Consider the following 22,459-nt stretch of genomic DNA (forward strand, 5'->3'; position numbering starts at 1 on the left):
CCATAAATACTACAAATGCCATAAACCTCATTGCTTGATGCATTTTTGGTTAAAGCAAGCATCTTAACTTGCTTAGTCAATTCAGCCAATTGCATGACCATCTCACTATTAGCTACTACTTCATTCACTCCTACTCTTTTTGTTCTCACACTGTTTTCTTGCGAATTGGCTTCTAATATCTCAAAGATATCAAAAACCTCATTAGCAGTCTTTTCTAACAGAGCACTCCTAGCAGCATTATCAACCATACATTGATATTGTTATGTTAACCCATCATAAAATGATTTGTTAGTTACTGGAAGTGGGTATCCATGGTGTGGGCATTGTAACAAAAATGATCTGAAGCAATCCCATGCTTTATGAAAAGATTCAGTATCGTTTTGATGAAAGTTATAAATTTCATCCCTTAATTCCTTAGTCTTTTGATATGAGTAAAATTTACTCATAAATTTTTTGTAAACTTCATCCTAATTCTCAAAGAATTAGGAGGCAATGTCATTAACCAAGCCTTTACTTTATCTTTTAATGAATAAGGAAAATATCTCATTCTTAATTGGTCCTCATTCAATCTAGATAATGGGGATATATGAAATATAGCTTACTATTCTCTAATAAATGTTAATGCATCCTCACTAGGCATACCATATAATGAAGAAAGCATATTAAAGTGTATGTTCTTAAATTCATAATTTCTAGATGCATCACTTAGAACTATGCATGAAGAGTGTTACCAATTATAGGCTGAGCATAATCCTTCATAGCCATTTGCCTTTCAGCTTCTATTTCTCTTGGTGGGTTTATCATGATCTCAACTTCTTCTTTTGATTCCTCTTCAACTTCTTCAGGCACAAACTCATTCTCTACTTCTTGATCTTCTTCTACCTTTTTAATAGCTGATATGAAGTTATAGGAATTTTGATATGATGCATCACATGATTTTATTTTCCTGCTAGACATACAAAACAAAAAAAATCAAATTTAAAAACTTTAAAAATAAAATATAAAAATAGAATAAAAACATATAAAATAAAATACAAAAACAAAAAATAAAACTTGATAATTAATCAATATAATAAAATTGGACACAGTTTTCTAGCAACATCGCCAAAAACTTGATGTGTCTAAGTTAGTAGTCGCAAGTGCATGAACTATTCTTATAGTAAAAGTGGTATTTTTACCTTGATTGATCTCTCAATGAACTATGACGCTACTTATTATAAAGACTAATTATCAACACAAAATAATAAAAGTAAATCTAAACACTCTAAATCAATATTTTAAGAAAATATAATATTCATAAAGTAAATAAAATAAACTATAAAGTAAGTATGCAATGATATGATTATATACTTAGTAATCTCCTTATTTACCTTAAGCCTAGATCTAATGAATGAGATGATGACATTTCTTTTTCTTTAATTAATCAAGCTAATGATGCAACTAAAGTTTCTTATACCAACATAGATTGAAGTAAAATAATGTTTCTAATACATTCAACCTAAATATTTTCATTACAACTACTATTGTTAAATTGATATGATGGTCAACCAATAATAATAACTGAAACTAATAAAAAATATGAAGGAAAAAAATTACTCATTAAATAAATAAATAAATAACAAGATTCATAAATAAGTAAAAAAGCTAAACTAAACACTTATAAAAACTAGCCTCACATATTTAATCCAGATCATTGTAATTAAATAAAATACATAAAAACAAAACTAAAAGTAAAAACTCTCTCGAAATCTAGAATCCTTCAAGGTATAAAGATGATTGGTCCTCACTTTCCACCTCTTGAAAAGCTCCTTAGATCTTGAAAGAATAACTGAAAATAAAGACTAAAGTGTTTATGAAGAACTGTAGAGAATTTCAGAGACAAGAATTATAGACAGATGCAGATGGGAGATGTAGCAGAGAGCATATAGGAGAGACCTATCCTTCTTTTTTAAAACTAGATTTGCAGAGATATATATATATTGATAAGAGTCCTCCACCAAGATAAGTCTCCATAAAAATAAGCATACTCAATATAAGTCTATCTAATAAATAAAACTGTAGATATCCTTATCTCCACTAAATATTGTCTTTCAATAACTCTTAATATAAATCCTAATTATAAATCCTAATAATAATACAAAATTACTAAATTACCCCCATGTGATATTGATTTTTGGCTAGCCTAGCAAATAGCAGTCCATGCGTTTTAATCTTGGTTCTTGTTAGCAACATGTTTTATTAGACCCATTTGTGAGTATTTTTCTCCATATTTTTCCTCTTGGGATAATATTACCTTAAAATAGACAATGAAGCTTAAGAAAGAAAATATAGAAAATATATCATTAAAACTCTAAAATAACCATATAAAATTTGGACCTATCAAATGTACTACAAGTTTTTAGGCATTTGATTTAGTTGATATTTATAATTCTTATCTTTTTAAGAAAAAGAAAGAGAAATTAAAATTATTAATGTTTATGAAAATAAAAATAAAAAAAGAATAAAATATAAAGAGTTATTGAACTTAAATAAAAAAATTTACTCTTCATATTTGAATATTCTTTAAGATGCTCTTTATTATCAAATTTATGCTCTATAAAATAAAACGCACTGTTAAAAATGCTCTAACAAAATTTTATATATGTAAATAATTAATTTTTTATTCTACTTTATCTTAAAATACATATGCCTTTCAATAATTTGCTCTAATTAATCTTTTATTATAGTACAACTATTTAGCTAGAATCTATTTAGATAAAATATAATCTTTTGTCATTTGAGAGATATAAGTAAAAATAATTTTGTCATTCTATCTTATTGGCAACTTTCGCTTTATATTATGTTTTTTACTTAGATTAAAATTTAAGCTTTGTAATTTAAATTTTAACTAAATTTTCGACTCTCTTTCTTTATTAAATTCATTTTAATATTACCAATATTAGATTGTCTATTCTTTGTTTCTGCAAAAATATTTCTTTATTATTGATTTATTCTTACTAAATTTAAAATAAAAGTGCTATAGAGCTGGTAATACTTATAATATTTAATACTGAAATATAATATTTGATGATTTAGATCTCTATATTATTGTTGTAATTCAAAAAAGAGAATTAATTTGAATAAATAGTATAATAGATATCTTTTTAAAAATATAGAAAGCTAAAAAAAATAATTTTGTTTCTATTAAGATCTCATAGATTCCACTTCTAATTATGTTTTATCCTTTTGGTAGTGCATAAGCCATAAAAACTAATGTGTAAATTTAATAAAAATTCTAATCAAATCTTTTCCATTTAATAAGGGCATAAACGGGTACGTTTTCTATTTCATATAATACTACTCTTGTTATCAACTAGTCTGAATTTTTTAGTTGAATATTTTTTCTCACTTTTTATTTCCTTAACTTTTTTGCCTGACTAACCTATACAGATTCTATAGTTAGCAAGATTTTTTTTCTTTTTTTTTTTCTTTTTTCTTCAAAAGATAATATCTAAAATAGTATATATTGACTTGTGAACTTATTGCCCTCGAGATTTGAACTCCTTTCAGCATCTTCGACCTTAACCTTTTTTTTTTATATGAAAGTTTTCCAACTCGATCTAAATTTCTTTTTGGAGTCAAATGTAATGGGTTTTGCATTTTTTAGGGTTAGAGCACTATTCTTTAATCTCTTTTAATCTTCGGGGGTCCCTGCTTCAAAGTTATGATGAGGGATGAACTTGGCCTTCTTGCTTTGCCCCTAGTGTGTTGAATGACTACACTATCTTGAATTCAGTCTTGTGTGTCAAATACTATTTTCTTTTTCTTTTTCTGTTTACTACTCTCTCCCTTTTTCTCTCTTCAAGAGTTATGTTATGTGCGATATAAATGTACCCAGGATGATCATATATACCCAAATTAAATTAACCAATTCAAATAGTATTAATGTTAAACATGATAATGCAGTAATAATTAGAATGCACAATTCCATAAAGATAAACATCACATAAGTAAAACTAAAGTTATTTTATTGATCCTAAAAGCATAATGATGCCATTGTTTTAAAATAAATCGACAGCTAAATCTTCATCATCTTCAGATGGTAGGTCTTCAATTTCTCTAGCTTGATAGTTCTCCATGTCCTATCCGGCTTTAGCACTTTCGATTCTTCTACTTGTTAGCCATTATTGCATAAGCCCGTAAAGGTCTTGGGATTCATTATTTGCAGCTTTTCAACCCAAGATGGGAGAGCATTTTGAATTACCATTTGAACTTGATCCTTTCAGAAGGCTTGTTCTTCATCTAAACTGCTTTGTTTCTCCATCTAGTCAAGAAATCAGAGAAAGACCCATTGGGCTTTTGTTTTGTCAATTCCAAATCCCTTATAGAGACTTTTAGGTGAGCATTGTAGTCATATTGTTGCATAAAAGCATCAAATTTGATGGGCCTTTCCATCCCATGGTATTAGTTCACAACTAGCCCTTTTAATGAAAGTACAAATAACTTAATAATTTGGGTCCTAGCTAAAAGAGTAGTACTCATGATAGTAGCATATTGCTTCAATTGCACTTTTGGATCTCCAGTTCTATTGAACTTTTGCATTTCAAGCATGTGAAATTTGGGAGGCAACTTGTCTTCTCCAATCAGCATTAGTTCATCAAAATCAAAGGTTTAGTCTAAATCTTGATCTTTCAGTATATCTTGTGTCCTGTCAAGCCTTTTAGTTAGACTATGCAAAATCTCGGATTCCATAACAGCCTTTGCCGTAAGAGCTGACTCCTTTTTAGCTTGTTCTAGCATGTAGTCATATAAATTCTAGAGGTGTTCACCACGTGCTTCATCATCATGAGTACTTGTTGCTGGGGTAATAGTAGTCTTTTAGATAGTCTGTTTTCCAAAAATCTCAGCAAAAGCTTGCTGGAGTTCCTCTCGAATCATAATCCTTAGGTCAACCATAATTGCAGTCTTGATAGCATAAATGTCTTGTTCGTGGACCATCTTTGAAAGTAGTGGACTTCTTAGGCTCTTACCCTTCTTGTCTTATCCAAACTATCAGAAGCCGGATCTCTAAAGCCTAGACTTGCAAAACAGAAATTAGTAGTCATGAAAATGAAAGAAATAAGGGACAGAGATAAAACATAGAGCATATTTTACATGAATAGTGTGTCAAAAATCACAAATCCTATTGCTCCCACGGACAATGATGTCCATCTAATGGTAAAAGTAGGTGAGAGCTGCAGATCCCCCATTATAGGAGGAGACCTAGTCCAAATCCCATAGAGGGACTAAATAATAGAAGTTCAGTGAATTCCTTGAATCACTTAACAAGGTGGTCCCGAAGAGATAAACTAATAAGGTTCGAGCCATTTGGTCCACCTCCCGAGAATTTTGAGGCATGAAGCCCTTATAATGGAGAGGAATGCTCTGGTATGCAATGCAGTAGGTGTTCTTATACACCGATAAGAAAACTCAGTAAGTCCAAAATATAACACTCCCGGACGTCGGAGCGCTGGTCGTGAATTACATCATCGAAAGGCACAAGGATGCCTATGAAGTCAATGCATATAATAACAGTAAAAGATAGAGGACACAGGTTTAAATCACTAACTAGAGTGTGAAAGGTGTGGGTTTAATCCATCCATCTCTCAAGAAGAGCGTATACGAAGGTGTGATTAGTCCTCCTAATAATTGATGGAAGTATAACTACAAATCGATGGAAGGCTGTGTCACCAATCCTAGCCTGAACAAAACTAGGAGAGCTCATCAAACCACTCATAGGCCCCATAAAATTTTTGGACAAACCAGATTGATACAACATCACTATGAAAAGCCAAACGTACAAGCATTAAATACAATTTACGCATAAAAAGACTCTAAACAGGTAAGCATACGTTCATTTATTGATATTTTATATAAAAATGCCATGAAAACCCTGATTCAGACTGTGCACGGTCGATTCGGTATCGAGCCGATCGGCTCGGCCTGAGCAATTATTGCATATAGTGATTGGTCATGCGTCTGGTGAATCAGTTCTATAGGTTAGAACATGCGATTTTTTTTGATATTTTTCATAATTTTTCATAAATTTTGAGCAAATAAAATGTGTATCTAATATATAAGTGATAGGAAACAAAGTCTAAAGCCGAATAAATACCTCTCCGATGATCGAAAATGCCCGGTGAGTGTTTAATTTCACCAAAAGAGGAATTTCCTTTCCTTCCACAAGTCTTAAGTCATTTTGGCGAGAAATTGATGGTGAGAACTCCTAGTTGGGTGCGATGGGAGTGTGCCTGGAGAATATAGAAGAAGAGGTTGTCATTTCAAAAGACCGGTTTCATGAGATTTGTCTAAGAATTGGCTGAAAAATCAAAGAAAGAGCAAAAGTGGTTTAAGAGAAAATAAAAGGAAAAAATGAGATAAAGTGATTTATGAATGGATATAAGGTTATACGTAATCCTTAAAAGGGTAAAAATATCATTTTGGTCCTTGATCCATCAAAATTTACGTCTTAGCCCCTGAGCAGGCCAAATACCAATATAATTTTCAAAGCATGTCAATTGCAACATGAGGCAGGAATTTCTAACTAAAAGTACTCAAAAATAGAAAATTACCAAATTGAGTAGAAGTGGTGAAATAGCCAGAAGGAAGTATCTGCAATTATGAAATCAACGAGCGTGCCCCTATATTAATGGGAGTAGTACCCATATCAACGGGCGTAGTACCCAAATCAGCAGACATAATTCCCATATCGACGGGCGTGGTTTCCACTCTCGGGCCCCCCGACTGATTCGACCATAAAGGCCAACGATAGACAATAACTCCCCCCTGAATACAGCTTACAACTTTCATCGTACTATGCTCTCCAAAAAGCAACTCTTCTCAAAATCTCAAAAGGTGCTGAGTGGAATCCCATTCTAACTAAGGATTCTTGTGGTTCTGGAGGATCCAGCTAAAAGAAAACCAAGAATGGAGAGGTTACGTACAGATTCAACCCAACCTGTACTAGGTTGGATGCTAAGCAAGTTTGCAATTATGCTAGATTGTCGATGGAATCCATGAGAAGTGGTACCATGATTCTCAAACGAATAAGTAGATTCAAGACAAATAGAGTTCCAATGAACAATCACTCACTTTTGATAATGATTCCAGAAGATGATCTAGAATTTGGTCAATCATATTGTTCCAGCCAAAACTCATCTATGTATTATTATAACATCTGCTAACGTACCTCATAGTTGGGTTGTACCTCCCTCAGGAGTCAAATGTGATGTTGTACCTGGTCATTTAAATCAGATTTCTATTTCGGTACAACGAGAAGGAGATTACTATGGTTAGTGTAGTGAGATTTGTAGAACTAATCATGCCTTTACACATGAGTACAGAAACATAGGCCGACTGTTGCGCCCAATCTGGCTCAACCGCACCACCCTATCAATGGGCATAATTCCTGTGGGCACCGGTTTTGGGCACACACCTAAGTTTCTTTAGCAACTACGGCACTGTAAGGCTTTTCAGCCTAATCGAGAACATGCTAACTAGTTACTGAGAGTAGCACAGGGATGGGAGTCGCCACCCTAGTAATCACCGGGACACTTTTACTAATACGTGGCGTTTCTCTAATTCCATAAGGAAGCTTACTCCATAGAGTCCAAGATGGATCTAGAAGCAAACTTCTTTATTTGTGTATATTAGACATTAAACTTTATTGTTTAACAAATTATTCCCTGTAAATGCAAGCAATTTATACACAGGCATTCTAAACAAGACATATAATACACCTAAGTCTAGCCTATTTTTATTCAAGCCCAACCCATATTAGAATAGTTAGCCTAATTTACTAGTCAATTATGTGTCTAGCCCACCTAGTATTGCCTAATTTCATGTTATGCTTTTGATTTCTAGCCTTTAGACCTAATGGACTACTTATTATGATGAGGCTAATTCAGTATGACCCTAATTCTAATTAAGTCGAAGCCCTAATTGGAGCATGCCAAATCCCACTAAGTATGCTTAGATTTTAAGGTTTTAGGCACAATTAATGTTGATTAACCTATTGGACTACCAAATTCATGTTGGATCAATTTTTAACCCTAAGTTTGTGTGGCCCATTTTAATTGATCAAGCAACTAATCATATATTTAATTAACATACAATAAATAAAAATAAATAACATAAAGTTGAAAGTAAAATCTAATTATCACAACCCACCTACAACTACGATTGTGAAAAAGAAGAGACATAAAAACTATATAGAAACCAAAATACATCAGAAAAATGTCCAAAATGCAAAAGAATGTTGGCTGGGCACGAACAACCGATCGGCTCTATTTGTAGAGCCGACTGGCTCAAAGAAGAGCCAATTGGCTCTGTATTGAGCTGATCAGCTCTATTTGTAAAACTGATTAGCTCAACGCAGAGCTAATTGGCTCAGCATTGAGCCGATCAGCTCTAGGGTTTCCTAGGCTGGTTTTCGTCATTCGTCAACACATTTTCGCATCCCTAGAGCTAAAACTCACATGCATAGACATTAAAATCAATTAGAATAAAAATAAAATAAGATAAAACATTAAAATAAAAGCAACAGAGGTTGATTAAATGATCAAAACACTAAATTACTAAAAAACCTTAAATACTACAAACTAACAGAAGGTAAGTTAAAACATATTTAACAAGTATAATACCTAATTATAATGCAAAATAAATCTAAATATCAATCCTATAGCACATCTCTAATTAAATTTAAAACCCTAACTGGCAAAATATTAGATTTTAAAATCCTAAGTTCTTTTATCACATTTAAAACCCTATTAACATGCATATTCATAAAGAACCTAATCTAACCATACTGATCATAAATTAAAGATCAAATAATAAAAGAAAACAAAGAAAAGGAATGAAAGAACCGATTTTATGATGATGGTGAATGCATGATTGAAGGAACCCTCAGGTTGTCACGGTGAATGTTCGATATGCGGGTTTCAGGTGATGAGGATGTAGTTGAATCGAAGACCGGGTAGGAATCCAGTGCTAGATCTGGCTTAGAGAAACCTTATGTCAATTAAAATTAGTTTCCAAAAATGATCTTTCTTCAATGGTTTGTTTCCTAAAATTTTTCTTTCTTCAGTGGCTTAGATTTTCTAATAACGACTAAGAACGACAGTGTTTTTCTTTCTTTTCTCTCTGTTTTTTCTTTCTCAGTGTCTCTCAAATGTCAATCTCACTTACTGTCAATTTTCAATTCTTGATCCTCCCTCAAAACCCTAAACACCTCTTTTTATTTATAGAGATAGGGTCTTAAGGGAAACCCTAAAGGAAGCGGTAGATTTATAGGAATATCAATAACTATCCTATTTTATTTTTAAAATTTAATAATTATCAATAAAAACGATGATTATCATCAAACAAAACTTCTAGAATCTGTATCTGGATATGAAATTGTTACAAAAAATGACGTCACAGTGCAAAAATCCCAATCGACTCTATATAGAGGGAGCTTGGAAAATTACAATTAGGTCGCTAAATTTGTAAAACTATCATTTTGATCCTTAAACTTAATTTTTTTTACAATTAGGTCCAAATTGATTTCAAAAAGACAATTCCAGCTGGATTAACCTCAACCCTAGCCTTGGATTCGCTTGTCCTTTACCTCCCGAGACTCGAGAAGACAGTAACTTTCATCATAGGAGTTTCCATTTTCCCTCGAGATCTAGAAAAAGGGTGCTAACAGTTGCTTCCGATTTGTCAAAATTTATGAGCATGCAAATGCATTAAATAAATAGAGACAAATCATAGACATCGAGGATATGACAAAAGGATATGTGAGCTGTGGAAACCACGGTTCGTAAGCTCAAACTTCAATTGCTGATTCAATGTGGGGCCACGCCCACTTGAGTTGAGGACTTCGCTCTACTAGGGATCTGAGGACTTTCCCTGCTTGGACTTGAGGACTTCGCTTACTTGGATTAAGGGCTTCGCCTGCTTGGGTCACAAACTTCGCTTGCTTTTCGAGAACTATAACCGTTGGAATTGGGATCCAGTCCCATGGAATTGGGAGCTACACCCATTAAATTGGCGATTGCAGAGCTATGCCCATTCTAGGAAACAATTTGCCGCTTCGGGTCAATATGGTAATTTTCTATTTTCGAGTACTTAGGTTGAGATTTCCCACCTCAAGGTGCAATTTGATTTATTTTGATGATTTCCGGAAGCTATACTGGCATTTGGCCTACTTAGGGACTAAAATGTAATTTTATCGGATCAGGAACCAAACTTGTAATTCTCCCCAAAAATTTTCCCTCTGGGTGCCAACCGGGCTTCTATGTGTCTTTTGCGGACTTGTACTAACTTTTGGATTAAAACTAAATCTTGACAGGTCGGGGACCTAAATGATATTTTTGCCTAGTCCTTAGGACATATATATAAGCTTATATCCACTCTTCTTTCTTCACCTTATCCATTTCCTTAGTTTCTTTGTAAAGCTCTTTTTGCTCTTTCTTTGATTTCTCACTTAATTCTTAACCGATTTCTGCAAAGTCAGTCTCTAAAAAGCAAGTTGAAGCATCCTATTCACACTAAATTGGAAGTTTTCTATCCCGATTTATCGCCAAAATGACCTTGGGCTTATAAAAAGAGAGGAGATTCTTCTTCTAGCAAAATTGAGCACACATCGTGCTTTTCAAGCCGTCGAAGAGGTAATTCCTTGGCTTAAACTTCTTTTTTTGCGACTTAGAAACTTGGTATGATGTTATTTGTGTGAAATACATGAGAAATTGTGAAGAATTAAGAAAAATCTTAGAACCCTAGCCTATAGAGCTGATTGGTTGTATGTATAGCCAATCGGGTGTGCATACAGCCAATCGCACTACACAGTACCGATTAACCATATATAGAGCCGATTCGCTCTACATAGTGCAAATCGGCTGTGCACAAGCCGAACAAAGGTTTTCTAGGATTTTCTTATGAAAAATAACACCAGATAGACGTATACTTACCTCTTCGAAGTCTTTTTGTATGTGTGTGATGTTTAAATACCTGTTTTTTTACCTTCTAGGGTGATGTGTTGGCGATCCAATTTGCCAAAAATTTCTATAGTGCTTGTGAGTGGTTTGATGAGCTTCCTAGTTCAGTTCAGGCCAGGATTTGGGATGCCGGCTTTCGTTGGTTTATGGCCACACTTCCTTAGGTTACTAGGAGGTCGATCACACTTCAGTCTGTGCTTTGCTTGGGAGGTGGATGGATACGAATCACACCTTCCACACTCCAGTTGGTGAGCTAACTCTCTCTCCTCTTTCATTTTCTACCATTACAAGCATCGATATCTCTAGCACGCTGTGCCCTTCGATGATGTGATCCACCATCAGCATCCTAATGCCTATGAGCACTTCATCATCGACTTACTCGAGTTCTTACCGACGTTCAAGAACTTGTGATGCATTGCTTACCAATGCATGCCTCTCTATTACTGGGGCTTCATTCCTTAGAATGCTCAGGAAGTTAACCAGATCGCCCGAGCTCTTCTGGTGTACTCTTCTGGTGTACTTTTTTGGTACGACCTTGTTCAATGACTCGGGGAACTCATTTCACTTTCATTATCTAGCTCCTCTACGAGACTTAGACTAGGCCTCTTCTTACGACTGGAGGTTTACGGCTCTTGCGTATCTATATCATCAGATGAACCTCACCGTTCGCAGTAGCAAGAGGATTTGTGACATTTGGCACGCGATCCACATAAGTTGTGCTCTGACTTCTTTTCTCCAGTTTCTTTTTATATAGATATCGTGTATGCTGATGCTTGGTTCTGCAGGTTTAGGCCTTGAAGATCAACCTTCTGTGGGCTCACAGCCCATGTACACTTCACAGGCTTTTCCTTGCTTAAGTAGTTAGGGCTTAAGCAGGACTGTCATGCTAGAGTGGTTGTAGGTCTACATGCATCGCATATAGATCAACAGCCTGACCTGAGACATGGTAAATACAATTCATTAGTTATATTCGTGCCTTATTTATACTGTTGCTTAATTTTTCTAGCTCACATATTTAGAGTGATTGGCTGGGAGAACGCAACCAATGGGAGCCTTATATGTTGTCCGTCGTTGACCTCGAGCAAAGGAGGGTACTACTTGCAGGGCCTACTTGTCGGGCTTGGTATCTAGTCGAGAGGATTTACAGTTGGGAGCAAGGTCCCAAGAGGCGTCAAGTCCCTTTATCTCTTCACTTTCCATGTTCTGGATGGCGGATCTTGTTGGGAAGGAGTTAGTAGAGTTTTTGAATATGACGAGCTCGAAGACCTCACCATCCGATCGTGGCTGACGAACTACACCTTGTTCATCCCTCAGCTGCTGAGGGCTTTACCTCTTAGCGATAATTGTCTAGGTACTTTCTCGGACTCACTTAAGGTTTTCTCTCTTTTTGTCATATGCAGCTTTTTTATTCATTTAATTACAACTTGTCCGCAGGCTCCTGCTGCACGCAAGCTGACTGTAGGATGGTCTTCTTGATGCTCCAGGCCTTCTCATATTGTAGGCTTATCTGCTGATGTGACTTCCAAGGCACCTCCTACGGCTGTGTCTGATGTGGTTCCAAGAATTGTCTTTTTCCTCCACTGATCTGATGGTCTCACATTGGAGCCCACTCGGTGTGATGGAGCATAAACTCACTATGGATTAGTATTTTCCTCTGATCCAAGCACTTACACCCATATAAGCTTATTCTTTTCTTCTACGTTTTTCACCTCTTTGTTTTCCTAAAAGGTTATTGACATTTATACAAATACAGGTTCATAGGGATCAATTTGAGCATGTACATCGATTGGTCGGGGCTGCAAGGAGACAGTTCTTCATCCTTAGCTAGGATTAGCGAGTAAGAACAAAAATAAATTATAAATTATGAAATGTAAAATGTATGCATGAAATCTGCTAACTAATTCTCCTTTTGGGTTTTCATTAGAGGAACCACGAGGGACTACAGGGACGGCTAGACGACCGGGAGCATCAGCTTGATGCTCAGTAACATCGGATTGATACACTAACCTTTCAACCGTCAGCCTTGCAGACTCAAAGGATGGATGCTAAATCAGATGACGAGATGGATAGTTCGAGAGGGAACTCCGGCTTTTGATTTTTCTTTGCTCGTACTCTTCTTCTATCTATTTGTAAAACTTAAGACCTTGTATAGACTTTAACTTTTGGAAGTATATGAAATATGGCTTCTGAATTGCCCCTATTTTGCTCATTTCTTTTTATTTCCACATTTATATGAGCTTGTGCAGGCCGAAAATCAAGTAAACACCCAAAAAACTATCCATACAGCCAAATCTCTTTTCTTTTATTTTTCTTTTTCCTTTGCTTTAACTTTTTCTAAGTCGCCATTTCGGATTTTCAGCTTAGTAGACTCTATTTGTGTCTAAGACGCCTTTTCATGTTTTCAACTTTAGCAGACTTTGGCCATGAGAGAAAATTCATACTCCCTCTAGCTTTACCCGATTCAAGAGAACTCAAGAACTAGCTGCTCTATCTAAGGATGCAGATGCACATGCAAAGAGAAAAAATTATGCTTCTTTTCAGATCTCATTTATTTTGCTTAAAACTTTTAGTTTTGTTTTTCTTTCAATTAGCATGTAAAATGGTGTGTGTGTGTGTGTATATATATATATATATATATATATATTTGATAACAATTCTAAACAATTTTATTCATTTAATAAAATCGCAGATGGATACATTTTGATTTCTCACAATATAACTCCTATCATCAACCAGTCTTTTCAGATTTTCTAGCTGATTATTTTCTTTCCTTTGCCCTAACTTTTGCCTAACCAGCCATTTCCGGTTTTCCAATCAGCAAGCTATTTTTCTATTATTCTTTATTATTTTTATACATAATATTTCTTGAGATGATCTATGTTGATTGGCTCGGTGAACTCATTCCCTTCCAGGTTTGAGATCTTAGCAGCATCTTTAGGTAAACTCTTCTTTACCAAGTATGGGCCTTCCTAGTTCGGCCTAAACTTTCCTCTTGGATTGAATGCAGTCGGTCTTGTATGCTATAATACTAAATCACCAGCTCTTTCTTTTCTAGAGCTTTACTTTCTTATTGAATGCGTTGGCTGTCCTTTTATGATACAATTGCATGTGGTATAAGGCTTTCATTCTTTTCTCATCAACCAAAGCCAATTGCTGGAACCTTTACTCAACCCACTAGTATTCTAGTATTTCAGCCTCCAATACAACTCTTAAAGACTTTAACTTTAACTTAATTTGCAAAACTGCTTCAGTCTTGTAAACCATAGTGTATGGTGTTTGCCTATTCAATGTTCACTCGGTTGTATGATATCCCCAAAGTGTAAAGTGTGATTGAAATGACCAGTCCTAGTGATTCCATACCATCTTTGAAAGTATTTTCTTCAGATTCTTATTGGCTACTTTTACCACTCCATTCGCCTGAGGTATATACAGAGAAAACCTATGATGGTCGATCTTGTATTCCACTAGTAAGTTCGCTGTCTCACCCATGAACTGTACCCTGTTATCTATCACGATATAGTGTGGGAACCCATATCTGCAGATTAGGTTTCTTTCTATAAATCTGGCCATCTGCCTTGCCCCCACAGTGGTGAATGACTCGGCTTCGACCCATTTTGAGTAGTCAATTGCTATGATTATGAACCTATAACCACTTAAAGGAGGCTTTATTTCTTCAATGATGTTGATCCTCCAAGCTGTAAAAGGCCAAGGAGATGTTAAGTCGTGCGGCTCAGTTGGAGGCACGTGACTCAAGTCACTATGCAGCTGGCATTCACGACATCTCCTTATTAACACTATGCAATCCTCTCCATTGTTAACCAGTAATATCCTTGCCACATGATCTTTCTAGTTAGCACTATGTTGCTCATTTGAGGCTCGTATACTCCTTTGTGTACTTCCTCAATCACTACTTGAGCTTCTGCTTTAGTTACACATTAGAGCTGTACACCTGAAGCCATTTTTCTATATAGGATTCCTTTGTGGCTGATATAGTTCCTCGCTTGAATTCGCAGCGCATACCTTTCCTTAGTTGTCGCTTCTTCTGGATATTTCCTCCTTTCTATGAACTTCTTCAAATCATAGAACCATGGCTTCTCTTCTGGTCCTATCTAAAGTTGCATTATCCGATCCCTTTGATAGCAAGGTGCACTTGATTTCATGATCACAGGATTCATTGAAAGTTACAAGGGATTAACCCACACAGACGATAGAGTAGCTAGCGCATCTGCCATCTGAATCTCATCCCAAGGCAAGTGTATAAAGTGACACTTGAAAAAGTTCCATATTAAATTTTTGAGATAGTTGACTTATGGCTTTAACCTCTCTTCTTTTACTTTCCATTCCTCGAGGGCTTGTTGAATTACCAACATGGAGTCCCTATAGACCATCAAATGCTTAGCTCCTACTACCATGGCCGTTTCGAATCTAAATAAACATGCTTCATACTCTGCCATATTATTGGTCACTTTAAAATCCAATCTCTTAGCCATTGGCAACATCTTTCCTTCTGGCATGATCAGAACTACTCCTAAACCTGCACCTCTGGCATTCACGGCTCCATGAAAGTACATCTTCAATTCTTAGATCTCGATTACCCCTAGATTCTCATCAGGAAATTCTAGATCCCAAGGTTCATCTTCTTCGAAAGCGTTATGGACTAGAAACTCAGCTACAGCCCTACCCTTGACTACCTTCTTGGCGATGTATTGAATGTCGAATTGTGTTAGGAGCATCAACCATCTACCAATTTTTTTAAAAGAGATGGAGTCTCAAATAAGTACTTTAGATGGTCTATTTTTGAAATTGTTTGCACCTTATGAAACCGAAAGTAGTGCCTCGACTTCCTTATAGCCTATATATGGCTAGAGACATCTTTTCCATAAGATTATACTTCGACTCGTAAGGCAGCAACTTCTTGTTGAGGTAATAGATCGTATACTACATGTCATTAGGCCCGCACTGTGCTACCATTACCCCCATAGCTTCCTCCTCCAAGGCTAAGTAAAGCATCAGCAGCTTGCCATCCTTCGGTTGCTTGATTATCGGTAGCTCCATCAAGTACTCCTTGATTCCATCGAAGGCCTTCTGACAATATTCATCCCAAACAACGGGCTAATGTTTCCTTAGAAGCTTAAAGATAGGATCACAGACCATTGTGAGTTTTAAAATGAACCTACTGATGTATTACAGACGTCCCAAGAAACCTCTGACTTCTTTTTCTGTCTTTGGTGCTGGCATCTCTTGAATGGCCTTGACCTTGTTTGGATCAATCTCTATCCCTTACTAACTCAATATGTGCCCTAACAGCTTCCCCGATGTAACTTCGAACACACTCTTTTTCGAGTTGACTCTCAGGTTATACCTTCTCACTCATCCTAGAAACTTATCAAGAGCCTGAAAATGCCTTTCCCTTGTTTCAAACTTTACCATCATATCATCAACATACAGCTTCACTCCTTGTGCATCACGTCGTGAAACAAGATAGTGACTGCTTTTTGATAAGTTGCCCCTGCGTACTTTAGTCCAAAAGGCATAACCTTATAGCAGTATGTCCCCACTCGGTATATCTTCAACTTGTTCACTACTGCCATCATGATCTGATTGTACGAAGAGAACCCATTTTTAAAAGGAGTACATCACATTTGAAGCAGTGCTATCGACTATCACATCCATATAAGGCAAAGGAAAGTGATCCTTTACGTATGCTTTGTTCAAGTCCCTATAATTCATATACATCTGAACCTTACCATCCTTCTTTAGGACTGGAACTATATTAGCCAACCATTCGGGGTAGTAAACCACATCGAGGAAATTTGCCTTAACTTGCTTAGCAACCTCTTCTTATATCTTCTCTGCCCATTCCGGCCTTAGTCTTCTCGTCTTCTGCTTGACTAGTTTGATGTGCAATGGAGTTGGGATATGGTGCTCTGCTATTTTCCTATCTAGACCGGGCATGTCGTCATAGGACCAAGCAAATACTGCTTTTCTTTTTTCTATTATTTTCTCAAATTCTCTCATCTTCTCAAGAGTTATATCGTGAGCTATCATAATATTCCATGGATTTGGATCTATGCCTAAATTAAATGAATCAACTTGTATGGAATTGATGTCAAACATGCACATGTCATGATTAATCAATATGCACACTATTATTAGGAAAAAAATCACACAAGTAAGCAAAATCATTCATATCATTGATCTTAAAGAGAAAAGAAACATCATCCTCATAAATGTCGAATGTTATTACATTATCATAAAATATATCAATGATATTATTTTCAATAAGAGCAGCTAGTTCTTTTTTGCTTATCTTTTCTGGTTGACCGACAGGCTCTTCTAGCTTTGGCTTTTTTTTTTTATCTTAATGGTGACCTTCTCACGGACTTTCTTGATACACAGCTCGACCATCCTATCGATGATTAGGTTCTTGAAAATCTGGAACCCTAGTAACTCAGTCCCAACTATACTAATAGGTTCATGCTCCCCATAGTAAAGCTTGTACTCCTGGACAAACACATCTTTTAGAGTCTTGCTCTTTAGTTTGCCCTCGTCTTCTTCTTCAGAATATTCCAAACCTCACCGAGACTTTTGACCTTTGAAGTCTGACAACTCTACAACACCTTGTTGATTATTTCCCAACCCTATTCCAAGAATGAAGTTCATTCTCTTGAACATGCTGGCTACTTTAGGATCTATATAGTCCTCGGAGAGAATAGCTACTTGGGATCCAGTAGGGGCATCCACCTCTTTGACAGCTTCTTGAATTAATGAGACAACCTTATCACCTTCACCGTTGATAATGATAATCTCGCCTCCATAAGGGAATTTTACCTTCAGATGTACTATAGAAGGGACTCCTCCTAGGGCGTGAAACCACGGCCTTCCCAATAACAATGCAAAAGTTATTAGGATGTCTAAGACAGTGAACTCCACCTAGGATTCAATAGGACCCGTCTTCACTAGTGCTGAAAACGTCCCTTCTACATCTCTTTTGGTCTCGTCATAGGCCCTTATGACCATGTGTGATGGTTTTAGGTCATTCACAGTCATTTCTAGTTTAAGGAGTATACGAGAAGGACACACGTTGATAGATGGCCCTTCACTAACCATCATATATGGGGTTCTCTTCCTTTTTACTTCTGCTGCTATGTAGGGAGCCTTATTGTGGTTTCTTCCCTCAAGTGGTAAGTCTTCATCTGAGAAGGTGATCATCCCGATAGTCTTGTTAGTTACCGTTTTGATCATCTCCTCAAGGATAGTTGTTGTGCTAATACTTATGCCACATAAGGCCTGGATCACAGCGTTTCTATGAGCCGATGAATGCATCAGTAATTTGTAGATGTCGGCTATCTTTTTTTCGTTCCTCCACCGTTCTAGCGATGCGTCATCCCCGTCTTCAAGCGCTTACTTTTCTTGCTTTAGCTCTTGTACCCCGGCTTCTTTACCTTTACCCGTTGGTTCAGTCTCGGTATCATTGTCTGCCAGATTTCCTTGGCCTCGACATCTTGAATTTCACTCTCATCCTTGAAACTATACCAGATGTCAATAGCCATTACTGACTTCTTTTCCCCTTCTTTTTAGACCTCCAAGAGTCAAGGCTCACAAGTGGCTTGATCGTCATCTAATCCCTAACCACTTGGCACAATATTCACAATTCGAATATCAGCCGAAGGTGGCTTGGAATATCGGACCTTGAAGCCATATTTGTACAAGGGCTGCCCAAGCAAGTCTTCACACTCATACCAAGCAACCTCTCATTCTCTAGAGTTGATTAAGTCCTAAAGCTCGTGCTTAAGACGATTGCACTAGTCTTTCATATGCCCGAAAGCCTAGTGACACTCACAATATTGACCGTTTTAAGGCTTAGGACTATCTTTTGGCTATTGGGGTTTAAGCTTTTTTGCTCCATTTCAAGTGCGGAGCACTACAGATAATAGTGCCCCCAGCTCGGTGAAGGTTCTTTATGTGCTATCTGGTTCAGTTTGAGGTAGGTCTACAAAAGAGTTCATGATATCCTCTTCGCTGATATTAGGGTTGTAGCTTAATAAGGGGTTTCTTATGGTACTGGGTTGATCAGGGTCGGTGAGCTTTCCACCATCGATAAGGTCCTTGATTTCATGTTTCAGCCATATGTAGTTATCAGTGTAGTGGCCAGGTGCTTAGTGGAACTTACAATAGGTGTTGGGCTTATATCCGGGTGCGTTGGGGTTCGATGGGTTCTTTAAGTTGGTAGGTTGGAGCATGCCATTCTGAACCAATCTCTCAAAAATCTTAAAAGGAGGTCGCTTGAAGTTAGAAAACTTTCTCGGTTATGGCATAACATTCACATCCACAGTTTTGATTCCTCCAACCTAATAGTTTGCCCTTCTTCTGATTCTCACGGTCTTTCTTTTGTCATTCTCTATTCCTTGACCTGCAGCCCATAATCATACAAGTCCATGAAGGTTTTAGGGTTCATCATCTGCAACCTTTCAACCCCTCCAGGAAGGACGTTTCGGACCACTATATGAACTTGGTCCTTTTCAGAGGACTTATTCTTCATTAGACCAGCCTTATTCCTCCATCTGCTCAGGAAATCAGAGAAGGACTAATCTGGCTTCTACTTAGTGGATTCGAGATCCCTAATTGACACTTCCGAATGAGTGTTGTAGTCATACTGCATGATAAAAGAATTTCACAAATCGCGCCATTCAGCTTTGGCGAACTTTTCTAGATCGTGGTACTAGTTGACTACGAGTCCTTCAAGTGACAACATAAACAACTTAACAATCTAGGTCCTGCTCAGCTGAGTAGTTCCTATGATGGGTACATACAGCTTTAGATGAACCTTCGGGTCACCAATCCTATTGGACTTGTTTATCTCGAGCATTTTGAACTTTGTAGGCAGCTTATCTTAGGTTAGGTCCAAACCTTTGACTTCCAGCATACCTTGCATCTTGTAAAGCCAGGAGCTCAAACCACTCACAACTTTGTTAGTGGTAAGTGCAGTTTCCCTCTTAGCCTAGTCTAGCATGAACTCATCAAAGTCCCAAAAATTATGGGGCATTCCCCTTCTAACTGGATCTTCAGTTAGCATTAGCATTGGCTGCGGTAATAATTGTAGTTGTTGTGGCAGCATCAGTTTCAGCGGCAACCATTGTCGAGTCAACAAGAATGGGAGGGTTAGCCGGTGCAATAGGAGTAGCAGGTGGGGCTTGGTTTGTAGCCATCCTAGCCAAAAGTTACTGGAGCACCTTCTGAATCATACCCCTCAAGTCATCGATAACAACATTCTTAAGGATCTCGACGTCTTGTTCATTAGCTCTCTCTTTGACCACTTCTCTAATAGCTTGGCGTCTTGGCCTTTTTAGGTGCTCTAACACAGTTTTGATCCTTGGAGAAATAGGTACTTTTTCCAACCTCCCACTGTCTTGCCTTTTCCAGCCACAGGAGAGTCTATATAGCTAAAAGAAGAAAAGGTTAGTATGATACATGCGATGTATAGGGTGCATGATGCACATTTAATGCACAAGGACAAAGAAAAAAAGTTAGCACGTACATAGTAGTATATAATTCATCCTTCCAACCTTATTACTCCCATACACGATTCGTGATAAGTCTTTCTTCCCTAGGATATTTAGTTTGGGCTTTCCCGGGCTGGTTTTAGTCATTCGTTAATACAGTTTTGCATCCCTAGAGCTGAAATTCACATGCATAGATATTAAAATCGATTAGAATAAAAAGAAAATAAGATAAAACATTAAAATAAAAGCAATAGAGGTCGATTAAATGATCAAAATCCTAAATTACTAAAAAAATCTTAAATACTGTAAACTAATAGAAGGCAAGTCAAAGCATATTTAACATGTTTAATTACCTAATCATAATAGAAAAATAAATCTAAATATTAATCCTATAACATATTTCTAATTAAATTTAAATCCTAAGTTCTTTTTATCAGATTTAAAACCTTATTAAAATGCATATTCATAAATAACCTAATCTAACCATACTTATCATAAATCAAAATCCTAATCATGTTTCTAAGATCAAATAATAAAAGAAAATAGAAAAAGGAACGAAAGGACCGATTTTATGATGATGGTGAATGCATAATTGAAGGAACCTTCAAGTGATGAGGATGCAGTCGAATTAAAGACTGGGTCATAATCTAGTGCTGGATTGGCTTAGAGAAACCTTCTGTTGATTAGAATTTCCAAAAAAGATCTTTGTTTAGTGGTTTGTTTTCTAAAATTGTTCTTTCTTTAGTGGCTTGGATCTTCTAATAATGACTAAGAAGGACAATATTTTTCTTTCTTTTCTCTCTGGTTTTTCTCTCTGTTTTTTCTTTCTCAATATCTTTCAAATGTCGATCTCACTTACTATCAATTTTCAGTTCTTGATCCTCCCCCAAAATCATAAACACCTCTTTCTATTTATAGAGGTAGTAGGACTTCAAGGGAAACTCTAAAGGAAGCGATAGAATTTTAAGAATATCAATAAATATCTTATTTTATTTTTAGAATTTAAATCATTATCAATAAAAGCGATGATTATCGTCAGAAAACTTTCTAAAGTCTATATCTAGATGTGAAATTGTCATAAAAAATGATGCTGAAGTGCGAAAATCCTGATTGGCTCTACTTAGAGGGAGCTTGGAGAATTACTATTAGGTCTTTAAATTTGTAAAACTACCATTTTGAACCTTAATTTTTCTAACAATTATATCCAAATTGATTTCAAAAAGGTAATTCTAGCTGGATTAACCTCAAGCTTAGCTTTGGATTCGCCTGTCCTTCACCTCCCGAGACCTGAGAAGGCAATAACTTTCATAATAGGATTTTCTATTTTTCCCTCGATATCTAGATCTAAACAAGGGATGCTAACAATTTCTATATCAACGAGTGTGGTTCCCAAATTCAAATAAGCGAAGACCTCAAAACTTAAATGGGCGTGGTTCCCACATCAAGTCAAAATCCTTTTCTAGCTGATGCGGCATGCCTTTTACAGCTTATCAAGATATCCTTTTCACTGAATCCTTGATATTATGATTTGTCTCAATTTATTTAATCGCATGCATGCTTATAAATTACGACAAACCAAGAGCCACTATCAGTAACCATTTTCTAGACCTAAATATCGAGGGAATTACATAAAACCTAATGATGAAAGTTATTATCTTTCTTGAGTTTCAAAAATTGAGAAGGGGAAAACTCAAGAAAAGGTTAGGGATAATCAGACTTAAAAGTACTTTTCTAGATTCAATTTGGACCCAATTAATAGAAAAAAATATTTTTAGGGGCAAAACGATAATTTTCACAAGTTCAAGGACTAAACTATCAAAATCTTTAAACTTTTCTACCTTTAGAGCCAATCGACTCTATCCACAGCCGAATCAGCTTTACACAGAGCCGATTGGCTTAGCATAAAGCTGAATCGGCTCTACACAAGCTGATTAGCTAGTATTTTTCAATTTTTACACC

The 22,459-nt window shown here is 36.3% G+C and overlaps 1 non-coding gene across 1 annotated transcript; it reads left to right on the forward strand.

Annotated features, from left to right (window-relative positions):
* Nucleotides 1-305: 305 nt before the first annotated feature.
* Nucleotides 306-413, forward strand: LOC125369375. The gene has a single exon (XR_007214933.1). It is a non-coding gene; the product is annotated as a small nucleolar RNA R71 (small nucleolar RNA).
* Nucleotides 414-22,459: the final 22,046 nt, after the last annotated feature.

The sequence above is a fragment of the Ricinus communis genome, chromosome 2 (assembly GCF_019578655.1).
Source record: "Ricinus communis isolate WT05 ecotype wild-type chromosome 2, ASM1957865v1, whole genome shotgun sequence".
Classification (NCBI taxonomy): domain Eukaryota; kingdom Viridiplantae; phylum Streptophyta; class Magnoliopsida; order Malpighiales; family Euphorbiaceae; genus Ricinus; species Ricinus communis.